This window comes from Xiphophorus hellerii, chromosome 21 (assembly GCF_003331165.1).
Source record: "Xiphophorus hellerii strain 12219 chromosome 21, Xiphophorus_hellerii-4.1, whole genome shotgun sequence".
Lineage (NCBI taxonomy): Eukaryota > Metazoa > Chordata > Actinopteri > Cyprinodontiformes > Poeciliidae > Xiphophorus > Xiphophorus hellerii.
Window position 1 is genome coordinate 6,461,000 of NC_045692.1, and position 16,295 is coordinate 6,477,294.

Here is a 16,295-nt window from a genome sequence, read left to right on the forward strand (position 1 = left end):
ACAAAGGTAGATCATACACAGAGCTTTAAGAAGATGTCTTGGCGACATGAGCCACACGAGATGATTAGCTGTTCAGTTTTTTTTTCCCCCAACACAGAAACGTGATAAAGCTTTAGCAGACTGTGTTAAGGAAGAGAAGAAACCTCAGCAACTTGTGGTAAGAGGCCGGAAAGAAAACCTTTTCTTTTCATTGACTTAGAAAAGTTGGGCAATGCTTTTGTCCTTTCATTCTCTAGATTTGCTTAAAAAAAGATGATGAATTACTAAAAGCTCTTGCCGACTTGTCCTTCCAGTTGAATATGTAATTTCGGCCACCTGAGCTGAATGCAGCCGCCTAGACTTTTAGGACATACCTTGTCTTTTAGCACCTCGCTGTACGCCAGCAGGTACATGACAAATCCATTCCCTCTGTCCCATTTTTTTGCACGTAGGCCGAACTTTGGTGCCTGTGCAGCCTTTGCCTCTGCTGATACTGAAATGAAAGCAGTCGCAGGCAGGAGACTTTTTTTTATTTGTCCAAACAGAAGCTGACTTGCGTCATGGCAGCTATGTGTGATGTAACGCGATTCCTTGCTCGGCTTGTTAGATTGTGTGCAATGTGACCGAATGCAGGTGAATGCTGTGTGCCATACCCTCTAACAATGCTACAGTGTTGAATGGAGATCAGCTTTCAAGAAATGTCCAGAAGTCCATCAGCGGTTGTTGTTACAGCTGTTTGCATAAGCATTTATAAACCTTGAACTTTCCGGTTTCACATTTTGTCACATTACAGCCACAAGCCTCAATGGATTTCATGTGTTTATTGTGAAGGAAAAGGTAAAGGGTACATGTTTTTGGTCGACACCCTTAATGAAAGATGTAGGTCTTTGATTTATTTATTTTTTCTACACTGAAATGTTTTAGATCGTCAAATAAACCTTAATATCCAAATTCATTTCATTTATTAGGGAGGAAATGCTATCAAAACCAAACTGAATTGCTGTACTTGTTAACTAATGAATTAACACTAAATACCATTTCATATTTCCCTTACTTTTGGACTTTTGGAAGCATTTTCTGTTGATACATCTGGAGTAAAACTAAGACAAAGGTACATAAAAAGGTCTTCATACCAACACTCAAACGGTGTTTGGTGGTTGTTTGACATCTTGGGCTGCTTTTCTGTTTCACAATCTGGATCACCTGTGATAATTACTGGAACCACGAGTTCTGCTCTTGACCACAAAATCTTCAAAAATAAAAATATTAAAAAAGTAAATATTTATAAAACATAAGCCCTCCCACTGCATCACACCTCAACATTCACACTCGCATATGAAAAAAATCTGCTAACAGACGCGCAACTGTACAACTATAGAACTTTGAAAAGCAGAAGTGGAGGTTCCTGCGCAAACAATAAAGACTGCAGAAGTTGATTTCTGAAAGTCAACAACACTTGTCTTTTCCAACTGCCGTCATACATTGATAAAACCAGCTGACCAAACGTGTCGGAGCTTCGCATGGGTTGCTAGGTGACAGGCTGGGCTTTGTTTAGATTGCTAGGTAACGGTGCAGTGCCTTTTGACTGTGACTCATTAGTCAGGCTGTTTTTGAAACGGCTCCTTTTCCAAACACAGAAAAACATGAACTAAATCCCAAAAATTGCTGGGTGGTTTTTAGAAGCAGTAGAAACCCAAATGGAAGAACAAAAATGTGCAAAAAGTCAATTTTGCACAAGAGGTCCCCATTAAGCTCAAGCGCCCCTGGGCCATGCAGTGGAACAATAATTCAAAGCGCATCATCAACTTCACCTCGTATTGGCTCAGACAAAAAAAACAGAATGAAAAAAATCTGAATTTATCTAACCAAGATATGACCTTAAAGAGGCCAATGTGTCCAAAAAATTCTCCAGCGTTGTAAAATTAAAACAATTCAGCACAAAAGATTTGGATAGTAAGAATCCTCCACGGCAACACAAAAGAATCACGGCGAGTTATCACAAAACACCTGACGGCAGCTGTTGCCACCAAGCGCGACAAAAATGTTAAAGCAGAAGGAATCGGACGGAGAGCGACGCTGCGCTGTGCAGCTATGGCGATGAAAGATAAAGGAATCTGAATTGACTTTTTTTTCTTTTCCAGCGGTACATCAGCACTGCGTCTCTCTCACTGACAGAACACAGAACAAAGCCTTCACACATTATCCCTTCATTCAGGTGGAAATCAAAAAATGATTTACCTGTTCACAAGGTAAGTCCCGGGTGTCTGCTCAGACCTCATCAGCCTGCAGCGGTGACGGCGCCGGATGGTTCCGCTGCTGAGGACACACACATAAATACAAACACACACTCTGAAGCTCTGATCCGCCGGTCTGTCTGTCAAACCGATGCATCCCAGATACTTGGCAGCCATATTTAACAGGTGCAAAGAGACAGCGTTAACACTTAGCACCTCTGTTGATTATTGGTTAGACATTAGAGGGGTTTTATGAGGTCTTAGATGCAGGGATGTACATTTCATGCAGATGTAGTTGTATCTTCATTTATTTCATACGTTTTGTGAACAATCTCAATCTTTTCTGACTGTGCTTCCCTACCAACCTTGTTCTGACTTTCAGCCATAGCCTGTTGGTTTCCCAAATCACCGATTCATGAAGTGCCCCGATATTAAACATCAGTCAGATTACGGATGACCTCCGTTGGGTCTTCACGCTTCCAGAGTTCGCTTTTGAACTTGCAGAAACCTCCCATGGTGATTTCCCTGTGGATCAATAATATAGTGGCTGAACTGGCCACTTATCTGTGACATTTGACCCCCGCATGTCTGCGTGAATTGATGATCAGGCATGAACTGAAGCAGCAACTGTCCAAACTGGTCTCCCGCCAAGACTTCAGCACCATTAAGCTCCCACCAGACTTGCAGCTCTTCATATAATTTAATGTAAATTGTTGTTTTCAAGTAATATAGAGCTTAATGGAAGAGCACATCCCAAAGATCAATTAACTTTAAATTCTAATGAATATTTAACACTGGAACCAGAAAACATTTTAAATATCCAAAATAAATAAACAAAACAACAAATTAAATTAATTATGAAGTCTTTGTAAACAAAATCATCCTTCGAAAAAGGGGCTAATTGACACCAGACTGAAGATGTTTTGTCATCCAGTTTTTGGTAGAAAGAGAGAAAAGAGAAAAACGTCAAATTTTTGGTCGTGTTTTAATTTAACATGCGATTCATTGATTTATTGCGTCAGGTCTAATCCTACCACCGTTTACGGCCAAAAGAATTTTGGTGGAAGAGCTGAAACAAATAAAATCCACAAAATCCATACAAAATAAAGATCTCTAAGCGCCGTATTGTGAAGGGCACACATCTCCAAATTGGTCAGTATCAGGGATAAGGAAAATGACAAAAAAAATATTTTTGCAAAGTCTTCTGGCATTTAGGAAATAGAAATAATTTGAATAGCTGTAACCATAAAACCAGAGAGGTTGTAAAATTCAGCTTGATTTAAAGCAGAACTCACAATATACTCAAGGGGGATCTGTCACAGGAATCAGGTTAAATATGTTACACCATTTAATTTGATAAGAAAATAAATATCCAACCACTCAATATGAAATTTGTTGAATTTTAGCAATAATTATTTCTTAAAAAAAAAAACAAAAAACAATCACAATACTAAGAAATAGTAATAGTTATTCTCATAAATAGATCAGTAACCAAAATCCCTCAAAAATAATTATAGGTTAGATTTAAGTCACTCAGTTTATGTCAGCAAAAAAAAAAAACTAAATTATTAAATGTCCAAACATTCCCGTTCCTTTTTTTGAAGAGAATAATGTCTGCAAAGGAGTTCCATATACTCAAAAAACAAAACAAAGTCCTGGAAGTATTTTCCCCTTTTTAATCCAAAGTCCCAATGCCCCCCCCCCCCCCCCCCAAAAAAAAGGATAAGAAAAAAAGAGTGGTACCACCAAAAATCCCCAAAAAGAAAAGTAAAGTCCTGATCTCACCGGGCGGCGTTTCCTGGGTACAAGCTCCGATCCAGTTTCTAAAACGCACGATCTGCGGCTCTGGGGCGAACTTTGATTGCCGTTTTATGTCTTTTCTTTGATTTTTTTTTTTTTACTCGTTTTAAACATTCAATCAAGTCAAGTCTCAGATCTGACGGCGTGCGTCTCCCTCTCCAGTTGAGCCGCCCCGCTCCGACGCAACACGCCCCCTTTTCATTGACTCGTTTCAGCCACACCTAAAGCCAGCATGATGCTGCCCAAAATCAGTTTTAAACAGTGGAAATTTGGAATAATTTTAACAATGAAATAACAGCAACTGTTCTACAAAACAGTTTGATACATTTACTCAACGTATTTATTCAGAAAAACAAGCAAACACGGTGGTTATGTTACAAGGTTTCGTCTGATTTCATTTCAGACAGTGAGGAAACAAAACTGTGTACGTGTCTTTTTAGTCTCTGTATGTAAATATCTGGTTTCAGCAGTATGTTGTGCTGAATGCTATCTCGCAGAACTCGGCGACAAACAGCTTCCCTCTGCTTGTGGTTCAATTAATCGTTTTCAATGCGCCGAAATTCCCGTTTTGATTCACGACATCTCCAGTGCGCGGCATATTTACAGCCGGTTGCTTTTATTGGGCGCAGAGACGGTCAGAAGACCCCCCGTCCCCCCTCCTCCACTCCTCTCTGCTCTTTGTCAATTTCTTCCTCTTTACCTCCCTTTCTGTCACCTTTACAGCAGTGACTGTGTCAAGCCCCTCTTTATAGAAACACACTTAAAGCTTCGGCTTGTTAAGCCGTGGCAGCTCCTTCCCACAAACAGCCCGACTCTTCAGGGTAACGTACACTCAGCGCTCTCTCTCCCACAGCATTATTAGCCCTTTCTGGAGGTCGGAGTGGGAGGTTGGAGCGGTGATGGAGGTTTGGGGGGGATGCATTCGCGGTTGTTGTAGGTGGAGACATAACGATCTCGCTGTCATAAGATGACCGCTCATTTTGTTCCCGTTTCTCGCCTCACTGTACACAGTGGCAGCAGGAGTCGCTCCAGCGGCAGAGGAGAGTAAATAAAATATTCAAAGAAAGGCATAAAGAGAAAAAAAACAAACTTTGATGTCCTTTACAGCTTTTAGCAGCTTGACACACAGGCATCTGGGGAAAAAAAACCAACTCGTGCCCCCAAGGCGTACAAAGCAACGGGGTGTAATTTCACGTTTAAGGAGAAAAGCTTAGGCCTAAAAGCAGCGCATGCACAATGGGAATAGATCACTGCTCTTTCTGCTCGGGCCAATATTGACTCTGCTGTCACTGTATTTCCCTGCCTCACCCCTGTCCTGTGTGTGTGTGGGGGAGGGTGTGGGCGCGCATGACTTCAAAGATGTTCAGGTAAAAATAAAAGAGAGCATGTGTATTCGTTACAGTCCGTCTTGAGTTCTGCTTCCTCTGGATTTGTTTAAAGAAATGGTAAAAGAGGTTGGAGCACCAGAGCAATTTATTTGTCATATTCAAGATTCTCTTGTGTTGTTATTCGCGTCCATTGAAGTGCAGAGTGCAGCAAAGGCTGTGTGTTTGTTGGCGAGTGGGATCATGAACTCCAAACCTCCTTCTGTCAGTGGATGGTTGTTAGAAGATGCAGCAGAAACATGCTGAAGCATTGTGATGAAAAACTTTAATTGTCTATATAGAAAAACAACTTATAGACTTTTGTGCTTCCTGTTTTTCCAGACGGACCTGAGAGATTATAGAAAGGAGCACTGATGGGTCAAAGAGGTGATATGAGGAATTGTGGATTTTTCCTGTTTTTCTTTGTAGAGTTTATTGAAAACATGTGAGAGAAAGTTCAGCTTAGAAAGCTTAAATACCTAGACGCAGTGCTACTCACATGTCATTGGCTGGCATTATCAAATCAGCCAATCCTCGAGGACCATATATATTCCTTGGTTCTGATTGGCTGTTCCCCCAAGAGCAGAAATAAGGCAGACTCTTAATATTAGCTTCTGCTAAGATGATTTCCACTGTGTGTATTAATGCGTGTTACGGTATAATTGGTGTGAGCTATTGAAATAGGCCGTTTTAAGTGTCTTTAAAGGGTTCTCAAATATTCACAGATTTCAGTTATTCACTACTTAGAAAATAAAGAGTTATTTCAACATTTAATTGTCCTTGGTTCTAAATAAAGAAGTTTTGAGCTGAATTGAGCTCTAATCATTTTTAGTGTTCTTTGAACAGCATGACGTTTGCATCATTCTGCCTGTGAAAGCATGTAGAGATGCTCCCACTTACTACTATAGTCCAAATCGTTGCATGTTATTGTTGGGGACCGACGACGCACCGACCCAACTTGCTTAATCATCGCTCCAAGTTACTGCAACATGTGGGGAATCCAGTGGCAACTGGAGTCTCCAAGACAGCCTGGAAAAGTGCAAATCTGCCTCATGAAATCTTTAACGTCGCATTCTCTATGGACCTTCAGGATACGGAGGAAGTGATTTGATTCATGTTTATTAAAAATAAATGACAAGAGCGCGGAAAACCAGAACTGCCACACACTTGCTGGCTCCTCGAGATTCAGCTAGAGCTAGCACAGAGATCTTACTCTGTTGAAAACAAGAAATCCAATGTGTGTCACGATGGAGGATAGAGCTGAAGGCATGTTCTCATTTGAATAAGAGCATCTCCCTATGAGTTATTTCCAACCAGCACAATACCTGACTTTAGAAGAACTCGTACTGCGGCTCGGTGATTAGCTCGGCGCTAGCTGCACAGATCTAATCCCCAGCTCCAGCACCTGTTAACTCTTCTACCAATCTCAGCCGAACTTAGACATCTAAAAACCTAAACATTTACTGCACTTTCACTTCTGGTTTTAGATGTACAATCAACCAAATACAGCTCACTGGGAACCGGCTTGCCTGTGACATGCCTGCAGGAACAATTTGCAAGTCCCAGTTGCGGAAACTGATGTATGACTATTAAATTGGTTCAAGTTGAAGTTAACATTGTGTGTGCTGTGCAATAAAAGTCCACGTAAATGGAGAAATTACTGTTTTACCTCTTTTTTTTTTTGCAGACTGTCTCTTATTGTCCTCACTCACGTTGTATTCCTTCAGTCTTAAAATCTTATCTCGGCCTTTAACTGCTGTAAATGTATTAAGAGTAACTCGGCTTATATTAGTTTTCATTTCAAAGTGATTTATTTGTTTAATTTTACTCAGTTGTTAAAATTGTGCTTAAAGCTCTTTCCTGGGATGAGAAGCTTTAATGAGTAGATAATCTGAAGCTCTGATAAAAGGTTTGCATACAGAAACCTTAAAACATTCACCTATTATTGGAAAAGAGAGTTTTGACTCTACGTATTAAGCATACATAACTCTTTTGAATACAAATTTTAGTCAAGTTAATGGCAGAGTTTGCAGTTACAAGTTAATCGCATGTTGATCGAAAATCACGTATCGACAAAATAAACATTTTCCATTCAAAACCCTTTTTTGTTGCTAAATTATTGAACAAATAGACATCATGTGAGCTCATTCAGATATTTATCCTTTTTAATCTGTAATCCAGGTTATTCAGACATCAGATTGGTGAAAAGTGATTTTATATTCATTCAGCTTTCATGTGTTTCAGGAAGCCCTGATCATTCATGACACTTCTTTGGAAGAAAAATAAACTACTGTAGAAATTTGGACTGACATTAGTGTTGGATTTTTGCCGCATGCTTAGCATTGAGATGTTTCTTTTTTGGTTTGAATAGTTTCAGTGACAGGCCGACTCCGTTTTGCACAACATGAACACAACAATAGTCTTTTCCTCCGTCCCATCAGAAAGTTTTTGAAGCAAAAATTAACCCTCGTCATGCTGGTTTTAAACCAGCTCCAGCACCTCGCGTCGTCTAAAGCACATTTTAGCAGGTGACAACCAAAATGCTGCCTGGTGCTTTGATTAATCCACCAAAACTCCACTTTTACATCGTTAACATTGTTCAAGATTTTATTAATTTATTTTGTCTGAAAACAAACAAAGACTCAGAATCCTATTGGGTAAAATCCACAGCATCCCATTCGTACCAGTTAAAGAAAAGTTGGCCACCTGCCCCAATCTACCAATCTCCCTCATGTCAGTCAGGTGCCCCAAGCTAACACAGCATTGATATTTACCCATGATCCCCAGTTGACCGTTAGGAATACCAAAGGAGCACCTAGAGCTATGAATCAAATGTCAGCCTTGGTGCGGCGGTGGAAGCGTATCAATATCCGATGATGTATGGCTGGCCCCGGGGCCCTTCGGTCACTGCGGCACCCACAGATATGACACGGGCCCTGGTCCACACTTAGTCATCTGGAAAGCGAAAGCCTCCAGATGAATGACCGCCTTCACAAGAAAATGGGCTGACTGTGTTCCAAGAGGAAAGTAAAGTGAGCGGGGTGAGCATGTTGCACTTCATCATAGAAGATATTTTTGGTACATGGTTATTAAGCATAACAATTTTTCTGCAGTAAGATATAGTAATGTGAAAAAGTAACCTTAAAAACTTGAGTCTTTTTTTATCACTTCTGAACAAATTTGGCCTTCTTTTCTTTTCTTGTTTTATTTTACACATTCCGGTACAGGATACATTTTCCTTGTTATGTCCTGATCAATTGAAGTGAACTCCCTCAACCCGCAAAACCGGCTTGCCCTAGAAATGAACTGTGATTAGTCAAGAGGTAACAGAGGTGGTCTGACATCTACCCCTCATTTATCATCAGTCCTTTTACAAGACATAGTAAAACAACTAAGGGTGTGTTCATACCAACCATTTGTAGTCTGCTTTAATCAAACTCTGGTCTGTTTGCCTAGAAAGTCTGTTGTGAACTCAAACTCTGATGTAGTCCAAAAAAAATTAACTCTGGTCTGCCTAAAAACCTACGTCTCAATTGGATTGAAGTGAGACATCCACTTGCCAAGCGGACTGGAGAGCGCTCCAAAAGCAGGAAACGCACTACAGCGCAGGGCATTCTGGGTAGAAACAAAGGCGCTTGTCTATCACTAGTTGAAAAAATGGCTCATGAAAAGAAAAAAAGGAAAAAAGAAGAAAGAGCTTTTAAAAAGAAAAAAATCCACTCTCTTTTTGTTTATCTTTCGTGAAGAAGACAGTTGTGCCCAGTGTCTTCTTCAGAGGTTTTCCTGTCGTTTCCTTCGGTGGTTCTTGGTGCAGCGCCCCTACAGGCGATTGGGTGAACGGGTTTGTTAAAGGGTTTGGGTCGTTTGACACAGTGCAGCGTGAAAGTGAACCGCACCTGTTGAAAATGTAACAAATGTTGCAATTCTGGTCTTGTGTACAATTGCCAATGTTCATGAAGATGTCTTTTGGCAATTGTGAAATTGACCTTTACGGGTTTTTTGGTCTGCAGCAGTTTTGACCATTGAACTCTGTCATTGATGCTGTCTTTTGATTGCGTTTCAAAGTCATGGAAATGGTCCTGTAAAATTTTATAAAGTTTTTTGGGGGGGATGATGTGTTGCTTTTTGAGATCTTTTTGCCTACTTCACGTTGCCAAGCAGGTCCTTTCCAAGGAATTTCTTGATTTTACATGTCTGGCTCTCTGATTTGGATTTCTTTCTTCCTTTAACAATTGAAATCATTAATTTTGTATTCACCCAAACTGTCTTTTTCTGATATATAAAAAAAAATCTATGTTTGGTTATCTGAAATACGTGTGACAAAGAAGCAAAAGCAAAAGAAAAATATTTTTAGTCATATCATGAGCAAATAATACAGTTACCAGGACATTGCATTGGATACATTGCTTAACAGAGGGACAGAGAAGTGTCCAGAAACACCAGAGCGTCCCCTCGCATGCGTCCCTAATCTCCACGCCGAGAGGAAAGCAACGCTTGGCAGCAGACGTTCCCGGCCGTCGCTCAAAGACTGCCACCGGGGGTTTGTAGTGTTGCTGGTTGCCAGGTTCGAGCCCAACCAAAGAGCCACAGCAGTATCTTCAAGAGCAGCAGAGACGGAGTGGTGGCTGTCGGGTCTGGATGGAGGCACAGACGCAATCGCGCCCCTCTTCAGAGGAACCATTTGAATAACTCTGCGCCTTCATATCATGAAAGCCAACAGTAGATCCTCCCTGTGCCCTTAAACGCTTCCAGGCTGCTGCAACAGCTTGAGAATGTGTCTAAATTGTAAAAAGGGATCCCGCTGGTGGCTTTTTCTCTTTCCGCTAAAACATGACATTGGATTTGGCAAAAGATCCAAATCTCTATTACCAAGTGACCATCTTCTTACCATAATTACGTTATAAGTTGCTGATTTTCTTATTTCTGAATGTGTAACTTAGAGCAAACGTTTTTTATGTTTATGTCTTGGTGTGGGAGGCTATTTTTTTCTTTCCGTATTACAGTTTTGACCCTTAGCTTCATGATGTCGTAAATAATACCAAAATTTTGTCGGTATCATCTGAAGCAAAAGCCTTGGTAAAATGTTCCATTCACCCAAGTGGTAGGAAATCATTTTATTGAGCTCAATCTGGGGAAAACTTACAACATATGAAATTGTACAATACAAGGATTTAAATATCTTAAAATGTAAGGATGCATGATATTGGATTTTTTGGTTGATATACTGAAAATCATTTGGCCAATAACCGATACCAATACCAATATTTTTTTCCCTACTCCTACTTACTGAAACTATATGACTTTCTCTACTGTGGAATTAAAATACTGCCTTATCTTTGTCATCATTATCTATGCTTTGTCAATTTAGCCTGCTACAAAATGCAAATGCTAAAAAGGAGGCTGAAAATGATGCAACATTTTCAAATTGCATTATGTTTAATATCAAATGTATTGATGACATTTGCTCTCTCTAAGACAGTGAAAGTTTGACGTTGTGCTGCAGACATCACTGTCACCGGTTTATCATATAAAAACAATGTATTTTATATCAGTGAGTTATTTTGATGGAATGGCTGATGTCCGATATTAAATTTCACAGATAATATCATCCGATACCATGCCGATAATATCGTGCATCCCTATTAAAATGTTTTTGTGATACAGTGAAAACGTTACATCATTACTGAGGGCTATGTAAGTCTGAGAATCTCTTGCTGTCTAATTTTGACTTTATACATTTTGCTGTAATTACCTTCCAGAAGAAATTCTCAAGACCTTAAGCTTGTTGATTTGTGAAATCACAAGAGGTTATGGAGAAACTTTGGAAACCATTGCATACAGAGCCAAGATCTGCTTTCCAGGAACACAGTGGAATGTCTCCGTCTCCATTTCCAACATTAATGCTCCGCTAGTAAAAAAAAAAAAAAAAAATCTTCAGTTTCCTTTTGGAGTTTTTTTAAACATTTTTTATAACATCTAATCCTATCAGCAGCGATCCACCCAGAAGTCATTAACACATAAAATCCCCGAATACTTCAAAGAAGCTAATAAATCTCCGAGGGCGCTGTGTTCACTTTGACTACAACTCTTAAATTATTCCTTACTACATAAGATATAAAACTTCCCTACAGATGATCCAGTGAAGAGGCTGATCTCTCACAGTCTCTCTCTGTCTCTGCGCTGAATCATGAGCAAATTAATGGGAGTTGTGTGAACAGCCCTCAGGGGCCTCTAGAGTGGCCTCCTCCCTCCTCCTCCTCTTCCTCCTCCTCCATCATCTCTTAGTCAACTATGTACTGTAGATGATAGGCTCTTGATAAATTCTCACGACTGACCCTCTCATTTCCTCCTCTGTCTCCTTCCAGCCTCTTTTTCTCTTTAAGTGCCTGTCTGCTCGTCTTCTCTCGGCTCCCTTCCTCTCCTGGGGGTACGGTCATGTTATCTTTTTGCGGGAGTCCCTCTGCTGGCCTTTGGTGCATAATGTATAAAGCCGCCGGTGTGTGTTTTACGCTCTGCCTGACATTATTAAGTCGTTTCAGGCATATCGCTGCTTTTATCTCACACCGCGGAGGTTAATCAGAGGGGATTTACACTGAGACGACCACCTCCCTCCCTCCATTTCTTTTTTTGGCTTCTCCGTTCGGTGCATGTCGTCTGAACTAACCTTTTGTATATTTTCAACATATTTTATATATATAAAAAAAAAGGTTTTCCGTTAACTGTATCATGGATACAATGTTCAATAATCAGTGGCAGGAACGTCGAGTGTGAAGGCAATCTGCTGTGTTGTGTGACATTTAGACAACATAATTGCGTTTCCAATTTCTCCCTGAGGGTAATTACAGTAGTTGTTGCTTGGCGTGATTCGATCTAGAAATCTGACATATAAAATGGGAATGTGGGGTATGATACAAGAGTGCATCAAGCTGTGTCTTTTGACTACATGTTTACTGGAGCAAATAGAGAACACCTTCAGAAAGCACTTACACAATCTAACCTGCCTATTCCCCCCCAATTATTAAGCACACCTGCTTTGGCATTTGCATAGGATTCTGTGTACTTCTCGATTCAGGGAACTCTGGTATCAGTTTAAGCATGGTTCAGCATTACAGACAGATGCATGCTCAAGCAACAAGTCATTGGTAATTTCATATATGTCAAATGAAGCCGAACTAGTTTCGTGATTAGCCGCCACCACGTCCGTCACTACTTTGAGTTCTAGCTAGCATAGGACAATATGGCTCTCATATCAATTGATGTCATTATTGATTAGTTTTTTTGTTTTAAAATATCTGAAAGACTTCCAAACTTGGTAAGCAGCACAGTGCTGTTCCATTTACTCAACAAGTTGATGCTACGTAACCAATGAGTGAGTGAGTTAGTTGATGCCACCAACCTTGCTTATGATGCGTTCACACCAAACGCATTGTGAGTGTCAGGCGCGTCTGGTTTGCATTCAAAATCTATGTGGAGGCGTGTCGAGGACCCGTCAGATGCGTCAAAACTGCTCTAGCCATTGTTTTCCATTGCCGGCCTTTTTGTAGGACGTGCTTGACCTGTCAAACGCTCCAAACGGTTCAAATTGCGCCGCACTAGACGCTCGAAACGCGCCGCGATTGACCCTCAACACACCTCCACATAGACTTTGAATGTAAACCAGATGCACCAGACCCGTTGGGTGTGGAGGCGTCATTAGATGGTCATGAGAGGTTAAGTCTGAAGTCTTTCCTGTGCCTATAGGTACACAAACACAACGTCCAGTTGGATCCACAAAGATGTTACGAAGCTGATCAAAAGCAATGTCTTCCTTGCAAAAGAGAAGAACTGTGGCGTTCATCTTGGTCACTTTGTTTCCTTCAACAGTAACTCATGCAGCTTCTTTTCCACAACAAACAGCTGTTACATTTCGTTGACCATTTGGAATTGTCCTTATCTCCAATGAAAATCAGGAAGAACAAAACGACATTGTAAAACCTGGAAGCTAAAGTACCTTTCCTGGATCAAGAGAAACAGCCTCGGCTACAATCGAACACTAACAATGTCGAGTTTATTTGTTCTGTTTTGAGGTAAGCATTAAAAAGAATTCAAGACACTTTGAAGGCATTTTTAATGCAAAAAATATATGGTAAAACAATGTTGTTTTTTTTTTGTTTAGTTTAATTTCCTTGGATGCTGGACTTTTTTACATTACTTGGCTAGAGTTGATCTTTTTTGATAGTCTTACTGCTAAGCATAACTCATGGATTACAGTTTTAACTCACAATCCTGCAAACGTATGGCCCGTTTCCAGCTCTGTGGCATAAACACACGTATCCGCTGGTTTTGCCAAGAAGCCAGTTAAGCTGCACTGAACGCTTTTCCCAACAGGATCTGGTTGAAGTAACTCGGCAACCTGGCAAGCCCGGCTCCATGGTCACACCGGAGCCAAACGCAGCGCCGCAGAGGAATCAGGCTTTTCATGCTGATGGTTTTGTTTGATCAGATGAAGAGATTTTTAGATTGACTGTGAGTTTCAGAGTCAGTCATGTAGAACATCAGTTGTAAATGCTTCTGATGGTGTTGTTAATCCTCACATTGGCGGCTTCGATATTTGGGTTGTTTTTTTTCCCCCCAAACAAATTATTGTTTGGATTTCAGTTTAAAAGCAACAGTGACTTTGAACAGTTGGAATCGGTCTTGATAAAGTTCGTATTAAACTGTTGAATTTAGCTTTTTATGTCATCAAAGTTTCCATCGTCTATTCAAATCTGCTTTACTTTAATGACCTGATGGAGGAATTTTCATGTCCAAGTTATTATCCAGATATGACCCAATGACAAAGCCGGCTGCTACAGCACTGAAACCGCTTCAGTGCATCAGATTGTCTATTGCAAGTTGTTACTTAAAATAGTTTTATAACTTTATATCAAATTCCAGGAATCATTTCAGTATCAGTATTTGGCAGAATATCAATAACAAAGAAATTTTTGAAGGCAATATAATGTATTAGGTGAGGTGTATGAGGTGGACTTTGATTCCAACACCTGACACAACGCAGAGCAGTGGAAAGACTTAATTGGACTCACTGTCATTGTTGGTGTATACAGGGACAAACACATAGAAATGAACTTTCTGAGTCCACAAAATTCACCAGAGCAAGTTAGTTTGTTGATAAACCACTGCACGTACGAAAAATTCATTTCCTTGACTTCGTACTTTCAGCGGTTTATCATTAATAATGTTTTGCGAGATTTTCTTATTCCTTGCATGAAGGAAATCAGTTCCAGCCAAAATGTCAGACTGAATTTTTTTTTTTTTCAGGCAACAAAAAGTCAGACCTAGCGCGAATTTTAAAAAATTAAATATATTTGTTGGTACAAAATTTACTTAGTCTGGTAAAAACCAGCCCATTGTTCTACACTTTCCTTCGAACAGAGGGTCTGGACCCTCGACTATTAAGGAAAGATTGCTTTTTTTTAAGGTTACACGTTTGCCCGTGACTTATATAATGCGCCAGTTCAGCAGCATGAAGTTTACCAGAAATTGCCTGCGCTGTACACAACCATCTTCCACTGCGAAGACAGAAGTGCCGAGCCGAACCAGATGGCTGCTAATGTTAAGTTATTATTTGGAAACGTGACCAACGTGGACTCAACAGATTCATTCACCTCGTCCGCTGCCATTGCTAAAACTACAGGCAGACTGCAATTATAAAATTGTATCCTGCTTGAAGTTATTTACAAATTTCCTTCTGTTCGCCGATTGGCTCGGTTAAAATTCTACTGGAGAAATACCCTTCAAACAATCAAGCGTAGGTAGGTAGGCAATCACCACTAAAGCATTTTGGTCATATACCAAAATGTTTGTTGATTTTTTTTTTGCCGTTCAAAAGTCAAATTGTAAATTATTGAACCTCCAATGTCGAGATTGATTGCAGTCCCAGGTGAAGAACGTCGAGTTTATAACGATCCTGTTTCTATGTTTGCCGTCGTCTTTGGGTTTTGGATGAAGCCGTCATTCTTGTGCGAGCGTATGATCCTCGATTCTGATCCTTCCCTCGTGCGCCAGGCTTATCGTCTCGCTTTCCACCGTTTCAAGCCTAATGAGGACTCTCTGCTTGAGCTCTGCTTTGCTGCCAGAAACCCACGGCGAAGGCCTCTCGTCTCTCATCCACACTGTTGGGGAAGGGAGGGTGGGGTGAGCGGTGGCAACGGCAGATCAATAGAAGTATTTCCGTCACTGTGTCTCTGTCTGCTCCTTCATCCACCTTTGTGCTTACTCTCTAACACGATGGCCTGCGTGTCGATGTCCGGCTGCCTTATCTGACTAAAAAGACTCCCGTTGTCGGGTCAAAAAGATTGACTAATCCACGCGTGCTGCGTGAGCAGCAGGGCCATCTGGTCGGGGCGCAACAAAAACGTTGATTCGGGTTGGAGGCAGAGAGGGCGAGAGTGTTTAACACCACTCTGAAATTTATTTATTTATTTATTTTTTTGATTGTTGTCACGGGGGCACAACAACATCTATTACTGGGAACAGAAGGCGAGACAGCAGAGCAACGCGTTAAAAGTCCCGACACATTGTCTTTATTTATTTCTTTTGTGATACCAATCTGGCGGACGGCGACAGTCAAAGATTTAGGAGCGAGCGGGATGTTATGTGTCACATGGAGAACAAACAAGAAAGGAATCTGTCTCGCCGTGAGGAGTCTGGCTTTTTTTTTTTCGAAATCTAAAAATCCCCCGGAGGCGGCGTTTCTACCAAATGAATAGATATCCATTTTCAAAAGCGTCATGCCTGGCAGTAGGCGAGAGAGATGGGGAGAGGGAAGACTCGGCTGGAGGGTGTGGGGGTTGGATTTCGAGGCAGAGGGCAGACACTATTAAAACTGAGGAGAATGAATTGTTAAATACCCCTATAAAGAAATATAAGACATGGC

At 40.7% G+C, this 16,295-nt stretch overlaps 1 protein-coding gene and 1 long non-coding RNA gene across 4 annotated transcripts in view; both read left to right on the forward strand.

Moving 5' to 3' along the window:
• The window catches only part of adarb2 (adenosine deaminase RNA specific B2 (inactive)), a 227,530-nt gene that overhangs the window by 145,764 nt on the left and 65,471 nt on the right, over window positions 1-16,295 (forward strand). The gene's annotated exons all lie outside the window — the stretch shown is intronic.
• On the forward strand, window positions 4,020-6,764 carry LOC116711607 (uncharacterized). Its single transcript, XR_004337282.1, has 3 exons — window positions 4,020-4,140; window positions 4,620-4,622; window positions 6,753-6,764. It is a non-coding gene; the product is annotated as an uncharacterized LOC116711607 (long non-coding RNA).